Source organism: Bicyclus anynana, chromosome 14, assembly GCF_947172395.1.
Source record: "Bicyclus anynana chromosome 14, ilBicAnyn1.1, whole genome shotgun sequence".
In the NCBI taxonomy this organism is placed as follows: domain Eukaryota; kingdom Metazoa; phylum Arthropoda; class Insecta; order Lepidoptera; family Nymphalidae; genus Bicyclus; species Bicyclus anynana.
In genome coordinates, this window is record NC_069096.1 from 12573228 (window position 1) to 12596702 (window position 23475).

At 36.9% G+C, this 23475-nt stretch overlaps 1 protein-coding gene across 6 annotated transcripts in view; it reads right to left on the reverse strand.

The window, feature by feature from the left end:
* The window catches only part of LOC112054984 (putative polypeptide N-acetylgalactosaminyltransferase 9), a 214629-nt gene that overhangs the window by 118093 nt on the left and 73061 nt on the right, over positions 1 to 23475 (reverse strand). The window contains exon 3 of one of the 6 annotated variants that reach the window (XM_052885432.1): positions 4967 to 5019. The exons of 4 other annotated variants lie outside the window; for them this stretch is intronic. The gene's annotated coding sequence lies outside the window, so the exon portion shown is untranslated. Of the gene's footprint in view, positions 1 to 4962; positions 5020 to 23475 lie in introns of all 6 variants that reach the window. One more of the 6 variants, XM_052885431.1, reaches the window with a different exon arrangement.

Consider the following 23475-nt stretch of genomic DNA (forward strand, 5'->3'; position numbering starts at 1 on the left):
GAACGGCTTCATTATAGTGTACCCACTAAAATGTAATAATTTGTAAAGACTAGCAAAGACTATAGTTTTTTATTCTTTTAGAAGTTAGCCCTTGATAACAATCTCACCTGATGGTAAGTGATGATGCAGTCTAACATGGAAGCGGGCTAACTTGTTAGGAGGAGGATGAAAATCCACACTCCTTTCGGTTTCTACACGGCATCGTACCGGAACGCTAAATCGCTTGTACGTCTTTGCCGGTAAGGTGGTAACTAGCCACGGCCGAAGCCTCCCACCAGCCAAATAGTGGATTCAACATTGGTGAGAAATAAATCGATATCAACCTTTACCGGATATTAAGTTAATTAATCAACGTTAAAAGTCGATCATTAACATACGTGAGTTTTAACGATGCGAACAGTCATTAGCTCATACGCGATTCGATGTCATTGTATCAAAACAACAGGGTTGGCCATTAGTTTCATTTCCTTACATTAATCTAGGCTAATCTATAATTACTATTATGAAGCTGAAGAGTTTGTTTGTTTAGTTGGTTCAACGCCCTAATCTCAGGAACTACTGGTTCAAAATGAAATAATATTTTTCGTGTGGATAATCCAAATTTTTGCCAAGCCAGTGATGTTTTAATTCAAGCCAAATATAATACAAAATTACTGTGGTTCTTTCAGAAACGGCTTTATTTAAAACACAACACTGGATTGGCAACGCCATCAAACTGATCAAAAAGTAAAAAAATGGTAAAAAATATTAAAAAAAAGAAAAAAAAAACATACATAGAGCCGAACGTAAAACCTCTTTTTTTGGAAGTCTGTTAAAAATATAACAAAAGGACAAGACACTTGTACTATTAATATTCTGAGACGATAGTTCAAGTGGATTTCTAAGTACAACCGCACCCTATCTTTAATTACAAAAAAAAAGGGTTTCAGTTTAAATGATTTCTTATCAAGCTAAGTGGCCATGCTTTAATGGATGGGCCCGATGCGAGCGGTTTATAGCCTTCATCGGAAGTCAGCCGTTAAATTTATTTGAATGCATAAAATATGTTTTAACACACTTGATTTAGTTCGATTAGACGTAATGTAAAACATAATGTAAACATTCCAATATTTGATATTTGTTGTATTTTTCTTTTATTTAAAATTATTTCCCTTCAGCGTATATATACTCAAACATGTTGGACTAAAATGATTGTCAATACGCACTCTTTTGACCCCAAACTTGTTTACGATTTCCTCCAACCACTTTTCATAAAGTATTGCATCTGGTTTAATGATTACACATTGCCATGTGGCACCATGGACCGGTACTATAATATTATGGCGTTGCCATCAATAGTCTGAAAGTCGTCCTAATTTAATTTAAGAGAACAAGTTAAACAAAAAACGCTTGTAAAAAAGTTACTATACATTATTAGAATAAAAAAAAAATAACTCAACTTAACAAATGATTACAAAATGGCGGAATATCATCATATACTGTTATTAAAATATGATATTTAGAATAGAGTCCTTGCCGCTGTTGCAAGCTTGTTTAGAATTGTTTTAAGCAGACTTTTATTATATTAACAGACAACGCTCTTCTATATTTATATTAAACAAGTTTTATATTATAATACTTTTATATACATCAGAATAGCAATGCGCTTGTTAGTTTTCTTCATTCCGTCTCTAAATCTCATTATAATAAAAATTGATGCTGAGGTCAGAGCAATGCATAAACCAAAAGCAACCCTCTATTATTTTATAATTTTAAATGATGCATCATTAAAATAATACGGAGTATTCTTATTTACTTTATTAAGATATTCGTCGTTTGATTGTAAAACTTTTATATAGACATACAATCATGTAAATATAATATGTGTTTAGATGGCAATAATATTTAGTAAATGTAAAAAATAATAATTCGAGATTGTTATTTTAATTTCCTTTTAGGCAAATTCCAGCTATACTTTACAATAATTGTATTGATAAATCTTTTAACCTAAACATGCAATTCAATTAACTTTATGTTTGTATTGATCGAGTTAAAAGTATAAATAATAATAAAGTAAGTTAAAATATAAGTGATACATGAATCTGAATCCATATCGTTAGGTACCTAACATGTAATATAGGTTACATAAATAAATGAATACTGAAGTATACATCTTCCTCGTTCATCAATCAGATATTGATAGAATCGACGAGGCGTAAAAATATAACTGATTTATAAATACAACTGTTGCAGGAATTAAAACCGATTTTGGTTAGATAACAGCATTTTCTTTTCTACAACTTGTGTTAAGGTACTGTTACACATGTTCTAAAATAGCATGCTAAAAACGCGCTAAAGAATGATTCATACGAGCATTATCATCAGTTTATAAGCATGCTCTTTTTAAATTTTTTCCTGAATAAGCATGTTCAAAGCAAACATTCCAATTACACATGCTAATTTGTATCCATCGCTCTCTGTTTATAGTATCGTGTTAGACAGGGAGAGATGAAGGTGAAGAGAATACAGAATAGCAATGCTGATCGACTAGCATACTCAATAAGCAAACTTGTTCAGACGCGCTAAAAGCACGCCCCCTTTCTTCCGCGCAGCAAGTAGCATGCTCATAAATCAGACGACTGACTTGATTCTTGAGCAAACTTTAAATAGACGTGCTCATTATTAGCAATGTTACCATACACATGCTAATAAGTAGCAACTGTTCAATAGTAGCATGCTTCCGTGCTTGAAATGAGCATGTGTAACAGTAGCTTTAATCATCAGTGTTTATTTCTTTTATACTCTGGTTTAGGCATTATGCAAATATAACTATGCATAATTGTATACATTAATGAAACAACAACGACGTCGTTCTAATTATGTCGTAAATTGAATTCAATGACTTAAAAATACATTTTAACTTTTTTTTGACTGAATCATAAATGGTTTACATTCTATTTTTACTCGTAATGCTCTTTCACTTTCTCTGATTTCGTTCACTTTTGATGTTTTATCGTCATCATCATTAACAACTCATATTCGGCTCACTGTTGAGCACTAGTCTCTCCAAATCAGACGGGTTAGGCCTTAGTCCACCACACTGACCAAATGCAGATTGGAACACACACACACACACAATTAAGAAAATTCTCATGTATGCAGGATTCCTCACGATGTTTTTCCTTCACCGTTTTGAAACACGTGATAGGTATTTAATTATTAAAAGAAAATGTTTCAGGTGTTTATCAATAACAAAATCATTTTTATGTAAACTGCTCTTATAACTAATTATGTGGGACCCTTGATTCGAGTCTTAAGTTGTGTAATGGTGAAAAATTGCTATTTATACATAATTTGCTTTAGATTAATTAGTCGTCTTTCTTTCTATGACCTAAGTGTACCAGCAATGGAGAGCGTGTCAGGTCAAAAATTTAAAGTCAAAGTCAAAATTCATTTATTTCAAATAGGCTTTTAAATATTTCCAGAGACATAAATGAAAACCTATGACCTTAAACACACAGATAAAGGCTAGTTTGAGACAAAAGCCTATAGAGAAATCAGTTACCGCGACGAAGGTCTAACCCCCATAAGCAGGTGTAAGCCCGGGCAAATCTTAATCAAGGAATACTCACACCAAATTGAATAGCATTAGCCGTAAATAGCCCGACGTGGAATTGGAACAATGCTGGCATTCAGAGTTCCAATTAGAACCTAACTCCACTCAAGTTTCCGAGAGGGGAATTTGTATTGTTTTGTGCGTATTAGAATTTTATATTGTTTTAATATTGAAATGGAAATTCTTTTAACTCTATTTTTAATTAAACTAGCACGACGACGTAACGGTAATGAGTTAAAACACTACCAGATTTATAATTATAATAGTGCTATTGTACAGTTTGTTATAAACTGTATGACCGTTATATTATTGAAAATACTTTTTTTTTATTATTATAATTTATAACTAGCCTAGCCTGCGGATTTTTTGCGTGAAATTGAATTTTTCACAAATCCCACGGGTACCATAACTTTAATAGAAAGTCCTATTAAAAGATTAGTCCGTACAAACATACAGAAAGACACTCAATTCAATAACTTAGATGTAAGTTAGCTATTCTATTCGGTAGAACAGAATTAACATCAAATGAATAACAACAGCATTTTTCGTAATCCGTAAAGTCTCATTGTTAACATAATTTCCAATATCAACTGGGAAATGTCTTCTACCTAGCTATAATATCTACTTTACGATATCCACGATGGGATGTATTCAATATTGATGAATTAACATTAAATAAACAGTGAATCACGTGACTTCATTTTAGTCAATTTCGTTTCGAGCTATTTGGTCAATTTCGTATATGTCCACTAAGTGTTCATTTACACGAACGGCAGCTGCTACCGACGACTGCAGTCGGGGATGTCTCGACGGCAGGCGACGGCGTCGCCAACTGCAGTCAGCGACGTCTCAGCGGCAGCCAACGTAACACTCCACACGTAACAATTTATGCCACTGTCATGTAATGTAGCCGACTGCAGTGGGCGACCGCCGCCGGGAGTCAACTGCAGTCGGTGACGCCGTCGCGGCGGCTGGCAACTGCAGTCGAGTGCCGTTAGCTGCCGCCGAGACGTCGCTGATGCAGTCGAACCCTAAAAAACGCCAAAGTTGACGGCACAGCATTGAATCTGGCCAGCTAATCGTGGAGACGGACTCTCGAATTTGACTAAAACAAGCACCGTCCGGCGTCCAAAAATAATAATTTCACGTAGAATTGTAGTCCAAATCTGCGGCCACCGAATAATTTCCCTACACACCAGTTCCGCGCAAAGCCCTCTCCCGACATTGGAACACGTCCAAGTTTCACTCGTAATTTCACTCACTAAAATCTATAAATCCATTTATTACACTCAACTCAGTCCGCACACGGTAAGAAATTTCGTTATCTACGTCGACTTACACGGCCATTTTAAATTTAAATCGCTTACCTACTTGAAATTCGAACGGGTTTCTTTTACCCCCTTCGCTCGTACTGTAGTTCGTACCTGTGACAAAAGAAATAAATTATTTAGCATTACGTACACAGTAACTGTTTAAAACGAGTTGAAGGGCTACTTTGGACACATAACCCTGAAACGTTTGAAATTCCTTAAATAAGAAACAATGTAAAGGAGATCAAATAAAATCAAAGAAAGATTTATTAACTTTTTGCTTTCGGTAATTTTACACTTCAAATGGACAGGTACTTACTTATATTCTAAAGCTGAAGTTTGTTTGTTTGTTTGATTGAACGCGCTAATCTCAGGAACTACTAGTCCGATTTGAAAAATTCTTTCAGTGTTAAATAGCCCATTTATCGAGGAAGGCTATAGGCTATACTTTATCCCAATATTTCTACGGGAACGGAAACCACGCGGGTGAAACCGCGCGGCGTCAGCTAGTTCGTTATAAAACGTACTACAAGTAGCACTAGATGCTGGGTAATAAGTCTACAAAGATAAAAGATTCTGCAGGAACTTATATTTTTGAGATTTCTGACTTTTTCCAAGGTATTAGGTACCTACACACAATCTATCTTCATGCCGAATTAATTCAAATTAACTCGGCTGTGCGGTAGTAGCCTAAATTTTAAAATAATACATCCACTTCATAAATATAAGTAATAGGTACCTACTTAATAATAAAAAAATATACCGAATATATTGATGAAATTTTTCGATTAAATTTGCGAATTTCACATTTTTTCTTATACCTTTACAAGTTAACCCTTTACTACAATCTCACTTGATGGTAAGTAATGCACACCCCTTTCGGTTTCTACACGACATCGTACCGGAACGCTAAATCGCTCGGCGGTACGTCTTTGCCGGTAGGGTGGTAACTAGCCACGGCCTAAGCCTCCCACTAGCCAAGCATGACAACAAACAAACAAACCTTGTAAGTTGTATTAACACGGTGACCAAATTACTTATAGACACCATTACAATTACAATCTATACAAATATATAAAGCTGAAGAGTTTGTTTGTTTGATTGAAACGCGCTAATCTCAGGAACTACTGGTCCGATTTGAAAAATTCTTTCAGTGTTACGGGAACGGCAACCACGAGGGTAAAACCGCGCGGCGTCATCTAGTAAAATATAAACAGCCGAACAAACCTGCAGTGCGCGCGTTCGCTAATTAAACATTGAAATTAATTTGTCCGAAGGCACCGTGTGAAATCACTCTGATCTCCGCAACACAAATGTTTATCAGAAGCAACTAACTTTGTGACGGCTCTTAATTGTTCCAACAACCGCGGCTTAGACGATAGCAATTACGTTGCAGTCTCGAAATTTTGTTTCGGGGCGAAGTAAACCATTCACTTTGATAGTTTTTATAATAGTACAAGAGCCAGTGATCGCCAGACGTTCGTCCTTTTATACACAAGTTTCTCCTGCCATGCTTCTTCTATATGTTAGTAGGTATTGTACGCAACTGTGGCTCGTTGGATATGTTTGAAAAACACCGTTAAATTAAAATTTAAGGGTCTCTGGTAAAGTGTAGGTACGTAGACTCGATTTATAATTTCTCCAAAGAAAATACAAAAAATATACTTTTTGTACTCCAGTTTCTTAATCTACTCGATACAAAACCTCAAACCATATCACAAAGCTATTCATTCCTACAGATCGTTTGGGATTGTTCATTACCACACACATAATTTTATTATGCTCGTAGAAAATGTATTGTATGCCACTGTACATAATTAGCAATTGTAGCACTCGTGCTACAATGACCTCCATTACATGACAATGGCATAAATAAATGGCATGACAATGGCTATTATACTTGTATGCTTCAGGGCCACGACCATACAAACCAGCTTTTTCCAAAATTCACTACGGTTCCTTAATTGTCTTTCTACTTACATATGGCAGGAGTAGCCGAACAATCTTTCAGCTCTTATTAAATGACGAACGTCTCACGATCACAGTCTCTCGGCCTATAAGTCTATGTACAAATTGTGTGTGAACTGTGTTAAGTAATTTCTTAATTTGTTATCTCATCTTAAGGTGCCACTTCTAACGGAGATCTGCTAAAAATTGTAAAATCTGAATTTGATACATTGGCCCTGAATACCTACTGCCTTGTTTGTTCAGAGGTTCGAAGTATGGTTACGGATCACGAGATCCTGGGTTGGAGTCCTGGTTCGGGCAACAAAACATTGGGATTTTTTTTTAGTATTCGACATCATTGGTATCATAATATATGTACTGGATAGTATGAGAGTGGGTTGAGCCATCGGTTTAGATCTTCGATTCCCAAAGTGGTCCAGATATCCCCCAAGCATTTACGGAAGACTCGGCTGGGTCTATGTTGACGTGATTGGGGGTTCATGATTCGTAAGCGGGGGTCCACTAAAATCTGGTTTTATACCGAATGGGGATTTTTCTAAGCTAACTAAGTAGTTCTTACTTTAAAGTTCTTACTTTAAAAAAAAAACTTTGTGGTGTCTGTTGAGACATGTTCTGGGAATCGAACCCAGGACCTCCGTCTTGTCTCGTCTCGTCTTGAATTTCCACCGCGCATACCACTGCGCCAAGGAGGTCGTCGTAACAGAGGATCTACTGAACCGATTTTGAAAATTCTTTTACCATAAAAAACCACGTTATTTGTGAGTGTCATAGGCTATAATGAATCTGCATATTCTCATGGTAACGAAAACTATGCTGATGAAACCACAATTCGACGGTGGCTAGTCTATTATAAAGAGACTAGCGGACGCCTGCGACTTCTTCCAATCTTAGACCTCTTTAATCCGGCCCTGTCGCAAAATCAGTTCTTAGTAGATACCTACTAACTATAAACTACCTCCATGCCAAATTTCAGCTTTGTACATCAAGCAGTTTATGAGATTTCGTCATGAATGATCTTTCGCATTTATACATATAATTATGATAAAATATAAGAGAAGTAAATTATTAGTATTATACAATATACGAAGAGGAACGTCCAAATCGTTTCGCCTAACAAACCGTACACGGGATATGTTTATCTCTTCACGCCCACTAGCTCTGATAATGCCCGGGTTAAATTACTGTTGCCACAGCATTACTCCGCGGCGGCAACAAAATGCTCCCCCGCAATATGCTTGGCTTGGTATCTGACGTCCTCAGGGAATCGCGCTAAATAACCAACAAAACTTTTGACATTCTCATATTAACATGTTATAAATATGAGACTATTTATAGTTGCTCTTAGTCCGATTATAAATAGCCTCATGATAATAACTGCGATGACATACCTAAAGAAAGAAAGAGCAGAGCAAGAGCAGCAGACAACAAAATAAAAGAAAAAAATATTTGAAATAAATAAAGTTAAAATTAAAAAAGATATTAAATAAATCTAAAAATGATGTGTGTGGTACCAAAATGGTCACTACTCAGCATGTGCTACGCTAGTGATGGATGCACCAGCGCAGCGCTGGTCTTCCGTGGAGCCATGTGGTGACGCGGGCGGAAACAACAAGAAGAAGTGTTACTGAATAATAATGAATAACCTTATTTTATAAAGGCTGAAAACCTTTATGTTATTGATGTTATTCAACCAACCTATATGCTCATTCTATAGTTAAGTATTTACGGTGACCAACTATTAAGAATAAAAATAAATAAACAAATATATATATAAATATGTATATATAGAATGGAATGTGATAGCTTCAAAAAGTAGTTTAAGTCTCTAGAACCGACTAACCAAGCGTATTTTTTATGACTTCCTAGGCATAATTATTGTGACAAATCAGTCAACTAAGAAGACATCCTTTAGTGAGTGCTAAAAGCCTTTGCTCTCTTATACCTACTCCTTCACAATTCTATATCACTGAATAGCGAGTTGCCCAGAGCGGTGGCATCCAATCAACTCGCACAAAGCCTTTTCAAAGAACCGCCAAGGTGTGGAAAGTTTATCTCTACAACGCATGTTTCCAGGCACTTATAACTGCAGTGCCTTCAAGGCAAAGACAAATAGATACGTATCTTCTCAATTCTTATAACGCATGTTTCCAGACACAACTGCAGTGCCTTCAAGGCAAAGACAAATAGATACGTATCTTCTCAATTCTTACAACGCATGTTTCAACACATTTACAACTGCAGTATCTTCAAGGCAAAGACAAATAGATACGTATCTTCTCGATTCCTACAACGCATGTTTCTAGACACTTACAACTGCAGGCTCAAGGCAAAGACAAATAGATACCTATCTTCTTGATTCTTGTAACGCATGTTTCCAGACACTTACAACTGCAGTGCCATCAAGGCAAAGACAAATAGATACCTATCTTCTTGATTGATTCTTATAACGCATGTTTCCACTTTTCCAGACACAACTGCAGTGCCTTCAAGACAAAGAAAATTAGATACCTATTTATCTTTTCGATTCTTACAACGCATGTTTCAAGACACTTACAACTGCAGTGCCTTCAAGGCTAAGACAAATAGATACCAATCTTCTTGATTCTAATAACGCATGTTTCCAGACACTTACAACTGCAGTGCCTTCAAGGCGAAGACAAATAGATACCTCTCTTTTTGATTCTTATAACGCATGTTTCCAGACACTTCCAACTGCAGTGGCTTCAAGGCAAAGACAAATAGATATCTTCTTGATTCTTATCCCTGCGTCATGATTGTTTTTTAGTAGTGAGGCCCTTTTAGACAAAGCTTGTCCGGGGTGTAGACCTGCCTAGTAGCATCGTCATTTGTCATTATGGGATACCTTTTTGTAAAATCATTGACACAATATGACCAACGTAGTAAATTAGCTATTTTGACAGTGCTTGTCTGAGGAAAAATATTTATTTTCATAGGTGTCGCATTTTTTGAGCAAAAGGATGGTTTATAAAAATAAAGAATTATTAATAAAATCTTAATTTTTGTGCATGTTCAAAAATTTCTAAATTAGCTAGGCAAGAAAAATAAAAACCCTGGAACGTTCCAAGGGCGTCCCGTGTATTTTAAGCAGTCTGTGCTTATACCACTCTAAGTACCTAATAGAAGAAATTAGTTGTTTTCCACGTCATGGCAAGGTTTTTTTTTTATAATCGGGTTATATAGATAGGTAGACTAGGCTAACGCACATATTCATCAACATCATCATTGTCAACCCATATTCGGCTCACTGCTGAGCTCGGTCTCCTCTCAGAATGATAGGGGTTAGGCCAATAGTCCACCACGCTGGCCCAATGCGGATTGGCAGACTACACACACGCAGAGAATTAAGAAAATTCTCTGGTATGCAGGTTTCCTCACGATGTTTTTCCTTCACCGTTTTTGAGACACGTGATCAGGTCAGACCCACTGGGCTATCACGCACATATTAAAGATTACTAATAGCAAATATTACCTAAATAAGTTTTCACTATGAGTCCCGCATCTAATTCATCATCACACTCAACGTTCTGTGTTTAGTATCGAATACACTACACGTTAGTTTCAATCAATTCAACGGGCAGACCAACAATAGCCACGCTGCGAGTACTTAGTGCGGCTACAGAGGACTTAGTTGTTTGCAATACACGTCTCAACGGCTGAGCGATACACTAATCTGGCCTGAATCGCTGTTTGCGCCTAATGCACGTACTCGGCCGGAATTGCATTTGATGAAATTAATAACGTTTGTGTACCTAATGCTATTGTCACTGAACGTTCCGACCGTTTGGAGATTGTCGCAAATGTGTAATTCACTTACGGGTATGATGAACTATGTACCTATACAGGTACAAGATTACTGTATAATATTAGTCTATGGCATCTCGCTCCAGTAGAGTAGGATTTTAGTAGTATTAGAGCTTTTTGTGCATGAGCTCGTCTGAGAATTATTGTCACACTTATATTGATCACCAAGTAGTACTATTCCTGGTACTATTGTATTTCACATGGTTGTCGTTGAAATTGTAAGCACCTGTTCCTTAAGTAAATGGTTAGGTTTTTGAATATGGCCATGATATACCTATTGACCTCCGAACAATAGGTCGCGAAATATTTGCAAGAAACTGATTTTCGTAACCTTTTGCCCTTTGTAAGCCGGCACGATATCGATGTCTTTTTTCACATCTTTATAATAACACCGTAATAAAGGTGTATACAAAAATTCAGCTCAAAAGGAATTTTTCTCCAGATAAAACCTAAGACGCCTGGACTATAAAGACTGCTTTCATAATTTGTCAACACTCCCTTTCTTTGTTCGTGTTGTTATCCCTGCCCAATCAAATTTGGTAAGGTCTTAGTAAAGCATTAGTTAGATGATACACTGACGTGCATTTCATAGATGCCAAAAAATACAGCCTACTCTAAGGACTTAATAGAAACCTGTTAGACCACATAACACATAGTTGGACAAGGAATTTTCCAACTTTTACTTGTAGTGCGTATAGTTAAAAACTATATGCACGCCACTGATGATATATTATGATGATTCATAGCTTGTTAGATAATAATTTGTATATTATACATTTTGTATTATTCTAGATACTTTACTCGTAACTGCGATAAGTCACATGAAATATTCCGACAGCAACACAGTAACACAAATAGCAATGCACTGGACACAGCCTAGTCGTACACGCCTGTGTACATCGGCGGTATGACCGCGGTCGAGACGGCAGTAATCTGATGCGATCACTGTACGTGTCCAATAGAGCTTGATGTCGGCCGGGGCGAACGATTTGATTGCAGATTGAGTTGTGTTAACGCGACCCCTTTGTTTACGATTTGAAGTTGCAGCAGTAACTTTTATTCAACAATTAATAATATATCTAGTGCCAAACTCGCAAATTCATTTACTAATTTATATTCGACTTTAATAAAACATTAAGAAACGCCAAAAAAACTTGAAGTGTAAACAAAACGAAACAAACGTGTATAGATAACGATATTGTACCTAGTAGAAGACATTAAATAGTGGGATAACAATACAGTTACACAAATACCGACGCACCGGACACAGCCTCGTCGTACACGCCTGTGTACATCGGCAGTATGACCACGGTCGAGACGGCAGTAATGATGCGATCACTTCACGTGTCCGTTAAAGCTTGTTGTCGGCGGGACGAACGATTTAGTTAACGAACGAGTTGTGTTAACGCGACCCGTTTGTGCACGATTTGAGGTTTCATCTTTGGCTTTTATTATTTTTTTAAATTATGTTAAACAACATTATGACAATCGTAATGAATAAAACATAATATTACTCGTATAAAAGAAGTAGAATATAGTGGTCTTATAACCATACTGTTACAGATGTGGCAATATCTGATATATCTATATCATATTATCGTGGTAAAATGTGTGTTTTGTGTGTTTTTGAGTTTATAGTGGTAATCTCTGGATCTGTTGAACTTATTTATGTGAATATCACGGGGTTATTTTACGGGGGTAAAACCACGAAGCGTTTGCTAGAGAAAATTGCAAGTAATCTTTGAAATAATAAAACTTTGCCCCAGCTAAGTCAGTCTGTTTTAATAAATCGTCGTTTTCCCTACATAATGTGAAATTTATGTCTCTCTCACGAAGACTCATGCTATTCATGTGACGCACGGCCTATCTACCATTTGTACATAAAACGATGGTTATTCGTAATCGTATTTAAATTATGCGAAGCGTTCAAGTGTTACGTTACGCATGTATACGAGTAAGTTGGTTACCGATTACGGGTCGTCGTTTTGTTCCCACACGTATAATTGTGTGTGATGTAAGTGCTTGTTCACATACGACACGCGGACGCGGGCGCGGAGGTGGGAGCGGTGGACTAGATGTCGTCACCTTGGTTGCTAGGCGTTTACGCGACGTACTGACGACGTACAGGGTATAAACTTATCTGACGTCACGAGATAATAATTGCTAGTTCGACGTGAACACACGGACGACATCATAAGTTTCTTATATCTGCGAGCACGCCAGTCTCTAGTTTGTCCGCTACTTAACCCCACGTGCGAATCACGACGTTTTTTTTTTGTATTTACTTTTGCAATCTGTTCTTTCGATATTCAGCAAATGCTATGAATGTAATATTTGACTTGGACGACAAGTGGTCCAGAGGCTTGAGCCCTAAATATATTTTATTTTGTCTACTAAAGGTCAGCAGGAGCTTTTCTTTTCAATAATTTAAATTTGGAGTAATTCTGCACTAAGAACGTTGCTAATAAGTTTGTGGTTTTCCAGTCTCTTCTTGTAGCTTGTCATAGAATGTCTGATTTGTTTTTCGGTTAATCTAATTTCGAGGTGGTGGTGATTCGCTTCGCTTTGACTTATTCAACTTGACAACTTTACATGACATGACGGTTATGCAAGCAAGCAAAGGTTCAACCTATCGGCGACAGACATTTTATCCGCTTATATTGTTATATATTCGCGGATACTTGTATATTTTGTTATGAGTTTGATATTTCGTGACCGCGACTCTACCGCACCCGCTACCGCTTCCGCCTCCGCGCCCGCGAGTCAACGTGTACAAGCACAAAGGCAAAGCGCTCGCGGTGGCGCGCATTGTCCCATTCTACTTCGATCGTATCGAGGCAATGTGGAGGTAATCATGTGCACGCTCATTCAATTTGCGAAGACGCCCCCCCGTACGCTGTTGCGTGGTATATGTATTGCCTTAAACTGGTGGAATTTGACACACCTACCTACACTACAGTATTGGAGTGGATGTGCGATGTTTAAATATAAAATGGCGTGACTAAAAAATTGTTTAAATTTATTTCATTCTATCAGAATGTACAAGATTATAAGTATCGTAAAAAAAATTGTATACCTTTGTCAATCGAATATTGTTCTCCAAAGTAGCCATTTTTATCTCTTACACTTACACATAAACACACACGCACACTTCACCAGCATAAACTCAATCTACACTTATTTAATATTATAAGGTAAGGTTTGTGGTGTCTTAGGGGGTAATCTCTAGATATACTGGACCGTTTTTTGATAATTCTTTTACTACTATAAAGATATATTATTTGTGAGTTATGACACTCACAAATAATATAGACTATATTTTATCTACGTATTCTCACGGGACCGGGAACTATGCGGGTGAAATCGCGAGGCGTGGGCTAATAAATATGAATGTACACGTATTTCAGAACATACGAGTATCTACTTCGCTATCGTCAAAATATAACTCATTTCGATTCCATTTCGTCCGTTATCTTATCTACTCCAATACTATCAGTGTCGTTTCAGCTGCTCTGTAATAGAGATTTATAAATATTTGACATTCATGGCGTAGTTGTTAAGGCATTGGTTTAAGCCAATGAGGTCTTAGGTTTCAATCTCAGTCAAGACAATTTAAAATCATTTAAATGCTGCACCTTGTACTGTTTTACTAGCGGACGCACTCCTTAATTCGGCCCTCTTGCAAAATCCGTTCTTAGGTGAAGTCTGCTAACTGTAAACTACTTCTCTGTCAAATTTCATCTTTGCGCGTAAAGTGGTTCTCGAGATTTCGTGCTGAGTGAATGAGTAATTAATAAATTTCTGCGAGCGTTTTATTTTTAGGTTTTTACATATATTTTTTTTGTGTTTTAACAATATGTACACATTATACTACACTTTTCTTATCCAGCCAATTTCGACTATTACATGTCTTAATAGCGCAGTTTTGGTTGGTACCCCACTAGGTGGGCCGAAGACATCAAGCGGGTTGCAGGGAGCCGCTGGATGTTGGCGGCTCGAGACCGATGTGCTTAGAAGTCTATGAAAGAGGACATAGGTGTCCAGCAGTGGGCTTCAGTGATAGCGATGAAGATGAGTACAATGCGTGTGAAACCACAGGGCATCCGCTAGTAAATTATATAACCATCTATGCTACCATTTTTCGCGTTGATATGAATATTAATAAGCATTATACAGCGGTTTTACCAAACAGTGCAGTCATAAAACTGGCCGCAAATTAGTAAACATTTGAATATGTTGATATGAAAGTTTACAACCCGTCCGATAAGTTGCAAAACTAGCCCAGATTTCGCTACAGTAGCGTAAATTCTGTGTTTTTGTAACTCGACAGTATGAATGAAAAATTGGTGTTTCTGTATTTATTCATCATCATCATCATCATCACATCAGCCGATGGACGTCCACTGCAGGACATAGGCCTTTTGTAGGGACCTCCAAACATCACGATACTGAGCCACCTGCATTCAGCGAATCCTAGTGCGGGGTTGCGATTCCAGCACTTTGGGACCCCAACGTCCATCGACTCTTCGAAGTATGTGCCCCGCCCATTGCCACTTCAGCTTCGCAACTCGTTGAGCTATGTCGGTGACTTTGGTTCTTCTGCGGATCTCCTCATTTCTGATTCGATCACGCAGAGATACTCCTAACATAGCTCGTTCCATCTGTTTTTATTATTGTGTTAGAATAGGAGAGATAGAGACGAGTTGTAGAATCACATTGTCAACTCATCGTTACAAAGTATTGGTACGTATGTTGGATCCCTATGTTGGATGCCAATGTTGGATGTTGACTGTAGGGGTATTGGTAATCTACAATAATGATCAGCGTATTCGATTGACCTTGCGGGGTGAGAAATAAGAGTCCTTCTATATTCACAGTAATTCACTTTATTGAATATGTCTTATGCGCACGCCGGTACATTAAGGACTGACTCATAGAATTCCAGTACACTCGCATTACATGGCGGTTAAACTAAGCGCTGCGTCAGCCCCTACACGTACTTATTGTACAATAGTTTTATTTCCACCCCTTCGCAATCCTAGATCTAATTGTAGGTCCAAGAGAGTGTATACTCGATGGTATGAATCTTGAATCGGTCTTTACATCTTTTTGTTTTTATTATTGTGTTAAAATAAGAGAGATAGAGACGAGCTCGAGATTCACAATATCGAGTTACAATTCATCGTTACAAAATAGTGATATTGTAGAATAGTTTTATTTCAACCACTTGGCAATCCTAGATCTAATTGTTATAATACAAGAGAGTACAACTTGTATAATACCAAGGTGGTTCAATTTGAAAGGTGTGATGTCTAGCTTTCTCAGAATTTTGCAACAAAATTGAAAGTATTAAAAAAATCTAAATGTACCGTCTCAAATGAACGTACAGGAAGAACAAAATATAAAACTAAAGTAAGTAAGTAAAGGTAAAAGGCAACATTAACTAAATAATTTAATAAATCAGGTAACAGTAATACTACAATCTGTTGAATCATAAATGATATACCTACCTATAAATGTAATATAAGATGAAGCTACTTCACTTTACCTTACAATTCTAACAATTAACTATAACAATAATATGAAGCATACAAATCAAGAACACCCAAAAATCGCCCACGACCTCCCAGAATGTGCCTCATCAAAAACGAAGAACAGGAAAATTTGACAATGTCGATATTCACAATCGGTATCGGCAGATTCGCCTCGCAACAACCCGGGTCGCTGACAAAACAAATTTACATAAATCCCGACGAATCCGTAAAAATGACGCGCGGCGGACGAGTCGATAAGCCCTGGATATCATTAGCCGGGACGTATTGTAGCTATCGCTCACTTGTGCGGCCTCGCTGGCCCGGGGCCCGGATAAAATCCAAAATATCAATCTTCCCTACCCCGCTCCTTACCCGGCTTGGCCGGTCGATTCTAAATTGAAAAGCCTTATAGATATACTCGTACGTATTTTGGGGGATAGAATCCGCAGGCTTTAATGCCACTTGACTTTTCAACTAGCCTGTGGATTATCCTACTAATATAATGAACGCGAAAGTTTGTATGGATGTTTGTTTGGAAGTTTGTTACTCTTTAACGCCGCAACTACTGAACCGATTCAGCTGACATTTGAATTGAAAATAGATTTAACTCTGGATTAACACATTTTCGTCCCGGAAAAATTCATGGTTCCCGCGGGACTTATGAAAAACTAAATTTCACGCGGACGAAGTCACGGGCGTCTGCTAGTAAAAACCTTGGCTCAGTTTGTTGTGGGCTCTTCTCGTACCAAGGCGCGTTTGGAACCCTCGTAACTTTAGTTTTAAGTTTTCGACTATTATTACAACCATTAGATTAAATTAAATTATGATCTTATATAATCTTGACCTTTCAAAAGTGCTTGTAAACTAAGCCTAATTGAAATAAATGAATTTTGACTTCGACTTTGACTATAGATATCTTTATGTGTATAAACTTTGGGCTTATTTAACCCGATAGCTGTAATATATCAATACATGAAAATTAAAAACAAAAAATTTAAATAATTTTAAAAATCACCGAAGGTTCCCGAATTCAGTGCGCTTTCATTTGAGACTCCGCTCACGTATATTTGCAGACTTTCGGTTATTCTTACCCACTTACAACTCCCACAACTTTTAAACGGCTTAACCGATTTTCATCAAAATCATAAGTCATAAAAAAAAACTAAATTGAAATCGTTCCATCCGTTCGGGAGCTATGGTGTATACATACGGACAGACAGACAGACACGTCAAACTTATAACACCAATCTATTTGCGTCGGGGATTAATAATCAATGAGATCAAACTATTTAGATAACTTGTCATCAAAAATATGATATCCCAGAGCTACCCAGTTATTAAATTCAATCCATGCGCCGTACGGAAGTTTCATAACAGCTGATAGAACTTCTAAAACTGTTGGACTTCTGTCGTATCTTTTTATTGCGAGAGACAATCAACCTGATTTCCCCTTAGTGAATTTCCCGGCAGTTTTCGTCCGTGCAGCAAATTTGAAAATGCATTTTACTTACATTTTTACCGAAGTTCCTCGTCTCGTCATCGATTTTTCTGAACATAATCTTGTATTTGATATTGCTCTACGGTTTCTATACATTCTGTTTGTCCAATATACATTTCATGGATTAAAAAAATATTATTAAAAAACAAAAAACCCGACCGCTTATGTGTAACGAACTGAAAAGGGAAAAAAAGAAGTATCACACTATCTATATAAAATGAAATACTTTATGTTGGCTTTATGCGATGACAAATATATTTTTGGGACATCATTCTTTCTCCGTATCTAAGAAAGTACTCGTATTGTTTGTCCGAATAGGTTTGTTTATTGAGTATGCTAGTCGATCAGCATTGATATTCTGTATTTTCTTCACCTTCATCTCTCCCTGTCCAACACGATACTATAGACAGAGAGCGATAGATACAAATTAGCATGTGTAATTGGAATGTTTGTTTGTTTGGAGCATACTTAAAATAAATAAATAAATTAAACAAATAAAAAAACTCGACTGCATAAAGTATAAAAAAACTGAAAAGAAAAAGAAACAAGCTCAGTCCAGAAGTGTAGAAAGCAATTAGAAAACAGTCGGGACCTTAGATATTGAATAGAATGATTTTCTTCTACATTATTTAATAGGTCTACTACGATAGATGGTTAATTTCGGATTTATTTATTACGTTTATTACAAAGTACCTACGATAATTTATACGTCCAACCGAGGTTAAGCAAATATTCAAAAAATTCTACGGAACGCTCGGTGGGCGAATCCGACTCGCACTTAGCCGATTTTTATAATCAATATATTTAATTTAGTCTATTACTTAAAACTTCACTTCACAAACCTGCTCGCACCTATAGTCATCCGCCTCGCGTATTTTAAAAATTACGTTTTTCTAATTGTAGTTTTTTTAAACATGATAATGATTTACTATTTTAGAATCCTCACAAAAAGCTCTTGAATTTGATACCCATATTGCAATATTAGAAAAAAAAAAATTTTTCACCTCGAGCGTCTCACAGTCATCTTGTTATTTTTATTTTTAGGTTCACCTATCTAAAAACACTTGGGTTATTGAGACAAATTAAACGATATCCTAATTACGTAAATCCGTTCAGTGGTTTGGAAGACATGAGGTAATAAAGAATATTACATACATACATACATACATACATACATACATACATACATACATACATACATACATACAAACATAAATACAAGATACGCGCGAAAAACACTTCTTGCAGTCGGGTAAATAGCATGCTTATTGCAAGCAAATGTATACTGATGATAAGCATGCTCGTATGGAGCACACTTAATAGCACGTTTTAGCATGTGTAACATATTTATATAGACGCGAATTTGTTATTAATAATCAATATACAACCTCAAAGAGTTATAACTAACTGCATTTGCTTACAAAGGAAACTCTCTCGGTAGACCATTCACCGCTTTTAGATGAAATGGCAAAACGTTGCCACAGTCACTTATCCAAATGTGCTCCTTAGATCTCTCAAAGTGTTCTTTGATAAAGCGAACGGGAGGTATTATATTATAATTTCAAATTCGAACCAATGACTCCAGAATATATTCTTATATATTATAATGTATTTGATCTTAGCTTTGAATACGTTTGTACTTAGATTTCCATTTATCTTCGTTCATTTAACTGGATGTGTGGCAATGATTAATAATATTGTTTGTATCTATACTAATAATATAAAGCTGAAGACTTTGTTTGTTTGATTGAACGCGCTAATCTCAGGAACTACTGGTCGATTTGAAAAATTCTTTCAGTGTTAGATAGCCCATTTATCGAGGAAGGTATAGGTTATATATTATCCCCATATTTCTACGGGAACGGGAACCACTTTTTTAATCCTAGAGTTATGGGAAATACTGCCGAGCATCCTGTATATAAATATATATATGATGTGTCTGTCTGTGACTTAAGGAAATAACTGTATTTTTCAAGTGATTATAGCTGTATACACGATACTAAAACATATTTATAGCTTTTTTAAAATTCTGTTTGTTTTTCGGTTTGTCCAGGCTAATCTTATAATGGCTGAACGGATTTTCATGATACTTTTGCTGAAAGATAGAGGTTATAGAGCAACATATATGCTATATTCATCCCGAAAAAATTCTTGGTTCCCACGGGATTCTTGAAAAACTAAATATCACGTGGACGAAGATAGGGCGTCCGCTAGAGAATTAATTTAGTTACAGTTAGATTATTTTTCGCCTTAAAATATTTTCTCTCAATATACGATTACGAGAAATTACTCTGAGTAAATAATAAATTCATATAATAAATGAAAAAAATAAAAAATCCTAGCAGAATAAATATAAATATCATAGTTAGACAATTTATCCGCTAAAATATTTCCAATCGTTACCAGCTGAATAAATAAAACTCTCGCGGAAACGAATCCTTGCAGAACAAATATAAGAGTCAAAGTCTCAATAGATTTTGCAAGTTATGGATTACCGACAGCGATATTGAAACACCGCTCCCCGTAACTCAGATGACCCGGTGTTTTCTATTTTGAATGCAGATATTCTCTCGAAAGTTCGCGCTTTCACTGCGTTTAATTTGTTATCTCTGCATCTGTATAGCGTTTATGAATTTTTAAATTTATGACCACCTCGTGATACAATCGCATACAGATGTACGTTTGCTATTTGATGCTTTTGTTTTTATACAGCTACTGTATTTTTGGAGTTAGTTTTTGGCATCCGTGGTATGCACGGTGGATAGACAAGACGTCCATTGAGGTTTTCTTAATTGGTCCAGTTCCGGCTGGTGCGAGGCGTCGGCCGTGGCCAACTACCACCCTACCGACAAAAACGTACCGCAAGCGATTTAGCGTTCCGGTATGATGTGTAGAAACCGAAAGGGGTGGGGATCACCCTCCTCCTATCAAGTTAGCCCACTTCCATCTTAGACTGTATCATCACTTACCATCAGGTGAGATTGTAGTCAAGGGCTAACTTGTAAAGAATAAAAAAAAATACATGGTAGTAAGCAATTGTAAAAACACCCTTTATATTGAAATACAGCAAATTATTAAAGCAAGACATTCTCAAGTGAGTTAGAATCTTACGCAATTGTAGTGTAGAAACATAGAGTTAAAGCAAGTGCACTTCCCTGGTTTTTACTCTATGTTACACTACTCTATACTACACTCAGAATTTTAAGGAATGGAATTATATAACCTCAATAGCTCAACGGTAAGAGCGGTCGGACTCATCACCGAGGGGTTTTTTTTCAAACGCTAACGCTAAATCGCTTAGCGATACGTCAGGACCTCCGTCATGAAAATCCACCGCGCATACCACTACGCCACGAAGGTGGTGGTTCGATCCCCGCTTGTTTATTGTCTAATGTCGTACCCACTCCTACAGTCTTTCCCGACTTATTGGAGGGGAATGGGAATATTGGTCATATTAAAAAAAAAAGATATGGCTAATATTTAAAAAAAATATGTGAACTTGTTGTAAAGCTAATTAACTGATGTAAGTAGGTTAGTCTTTTACCGATTCTAAATAGCAAGTTTTCTTTGTATCTGTATCGTCACTTAGCATCAGGTGCAATTACAGTCTCACGATGTCACATTTAATAGTTACTGTGTAGTGAAGTAAAAAATCGTCTGCAAAAGGGAACCAACATAAAACCATCTATATATAGACGGTTTTATGTTTGTTTGCATATGTACAAAGAAAAAACAATTAACCGACTTAATGGAAATGGGTTGAAAAAGCCTCAATTTCCCGCAATGGCGAGTAATTAAGGCTTCGGGTATGGCGATGTGTGAAAATAACATTTTTCCATAGATTAATAATAGCCGTAACATTTTTCCACAGATTAATAAGAGAATCGTGTCGAGTTCAAAAGAGAGAGGCCGCTCGTCTCATCGAGGCTAAAGGTTGCCTAGCGTCAGAGATCTTGCGAAATGACTCGGATTTCACTATACACTAATGACGTATTTAAAATCAATTAATGTTGCCAACAGGTTGTGTGTTGAGAAAATTATTAGATTTTGTGCTATTAATCGAGAATTACGATGTTAAATGTAATTTATGTTAATCTTAATTATTTCACCGTTCTTTATTAATTTTGGAACTGATTCTATTTCCACTCATTTTTTTTTTATTCTTTACAAGTTATCCCTTGAGTACAATCTCACCTCATAGAAAGTGATGATGCAGTCTAAGATGTTAGCGGGCTAACTTGTTAGGAGGAGGATGAAAATCCACACCCCTTTCGGTTTCTACACGGCATCGTACCGGAACGCTAAATCGCTTGGCGGTACGTCTTTGCCGGTAGGGTGGTAACTAGCCACGGCCAAAGCCTCCCACCAGCCAGACCTGGACAAATTAAGAAAATCTCAATCTGCCCAGCCGGGGATCGAACCCAGGACCTCCGTTTTTGTAAATCCACCGCGCGCATACCACTGCGCCACGGAGGCCGTCAAAACTCAATTTGAAATATATAATTTTGCTCGTAACATAACTTTCTGAGTTATAGCTAAATCTATACTAATATTAAATAGAAATAAAGTCTGTTACTTTGTATACAAATCTATTGAGCCAATTTTGACGTCTCAAACCCGTTGTATAAAACAAAAATCCAACAAATACTGCAATTACTTTGTTATAGAAATAGAAACCGATATTGATCAGTGAGCTTGCTATTGATAGTAGGAAAACGTCTTTAATTAAAATCGCATCAACCTTAACCCAAACACACACGTAGTTGGCTTGGCAAGGCTATCTCAGATAACACGAATAAGCTTCTAAGTTCAGCGCATCGTGGCCAACTAATAGTTCACGAAGATTGCGAACAATTTCAAAGACATGACCTCGTGCTCTTTGGAATACTGACTTACGGTATGTTCCGATGTAACCCACAAAGTGCCGTTGGATTCTGCGGTTTTGTCTACATTTACCTAAACGTGGTGTTTCACTGCAACTGCGAGTATGCTAAGGTCACAAGGAACTAGGATGGAATTAATATTTATCCTACAAATACTTCAATTGTGGTGTATTTTGACGGCCTCCATGGCGCAGTGGTAAGCGCAGTGGATTTACAAGACAGAGTTCCCCAGCTGGGCCGATTGAGGTTTTCTTAATTGGTCCAGGTCTGGCTGGTGGGAGGCATCGGCAGTGGCTAGTAACCACCCTACCGACAAAGACGTACAGCCAAGCGATTTAGCGTAACGGTATAATGTCGTGTAGAAACCGAAATTAGAAACCGAAAGGGGTGTGGATTTTCATCCTACTCCAACAACAGGTTAGCCTTCTATAGTTAGATTTCATCATTACTTACCATCATGTGAGATTGTAGTCAAAGTCTAACTAGTACAGGATAAAAAAGGTAGGCTCGCTTCTATATTAGATTTCATCATCAATCACCATCATGTGAGATTGTAGTCAAGGACTAACTTGTAAACAATAAAAAAGTAACGAAAGCAAATCGATTATTTTGCGAAAGTCTTTTGTCACCCAGACCTAAACAAAAATTCTCTACGTGGGTACCTACGTCCTACAAAAACACCGGTGGATCCTCAGGACGACATTAGACAATCATCAATCGTTAACTAAATGCCGTTTTAATTAAGATCCAACCCATCATTATTATAAATAGTAGGTAATATATGATGTATTTATCCCCACATTCCCACTATGATAAAATAGAACGTAAAAACTATTTTTAATCGCCATCTCAGCCGATGGATTTC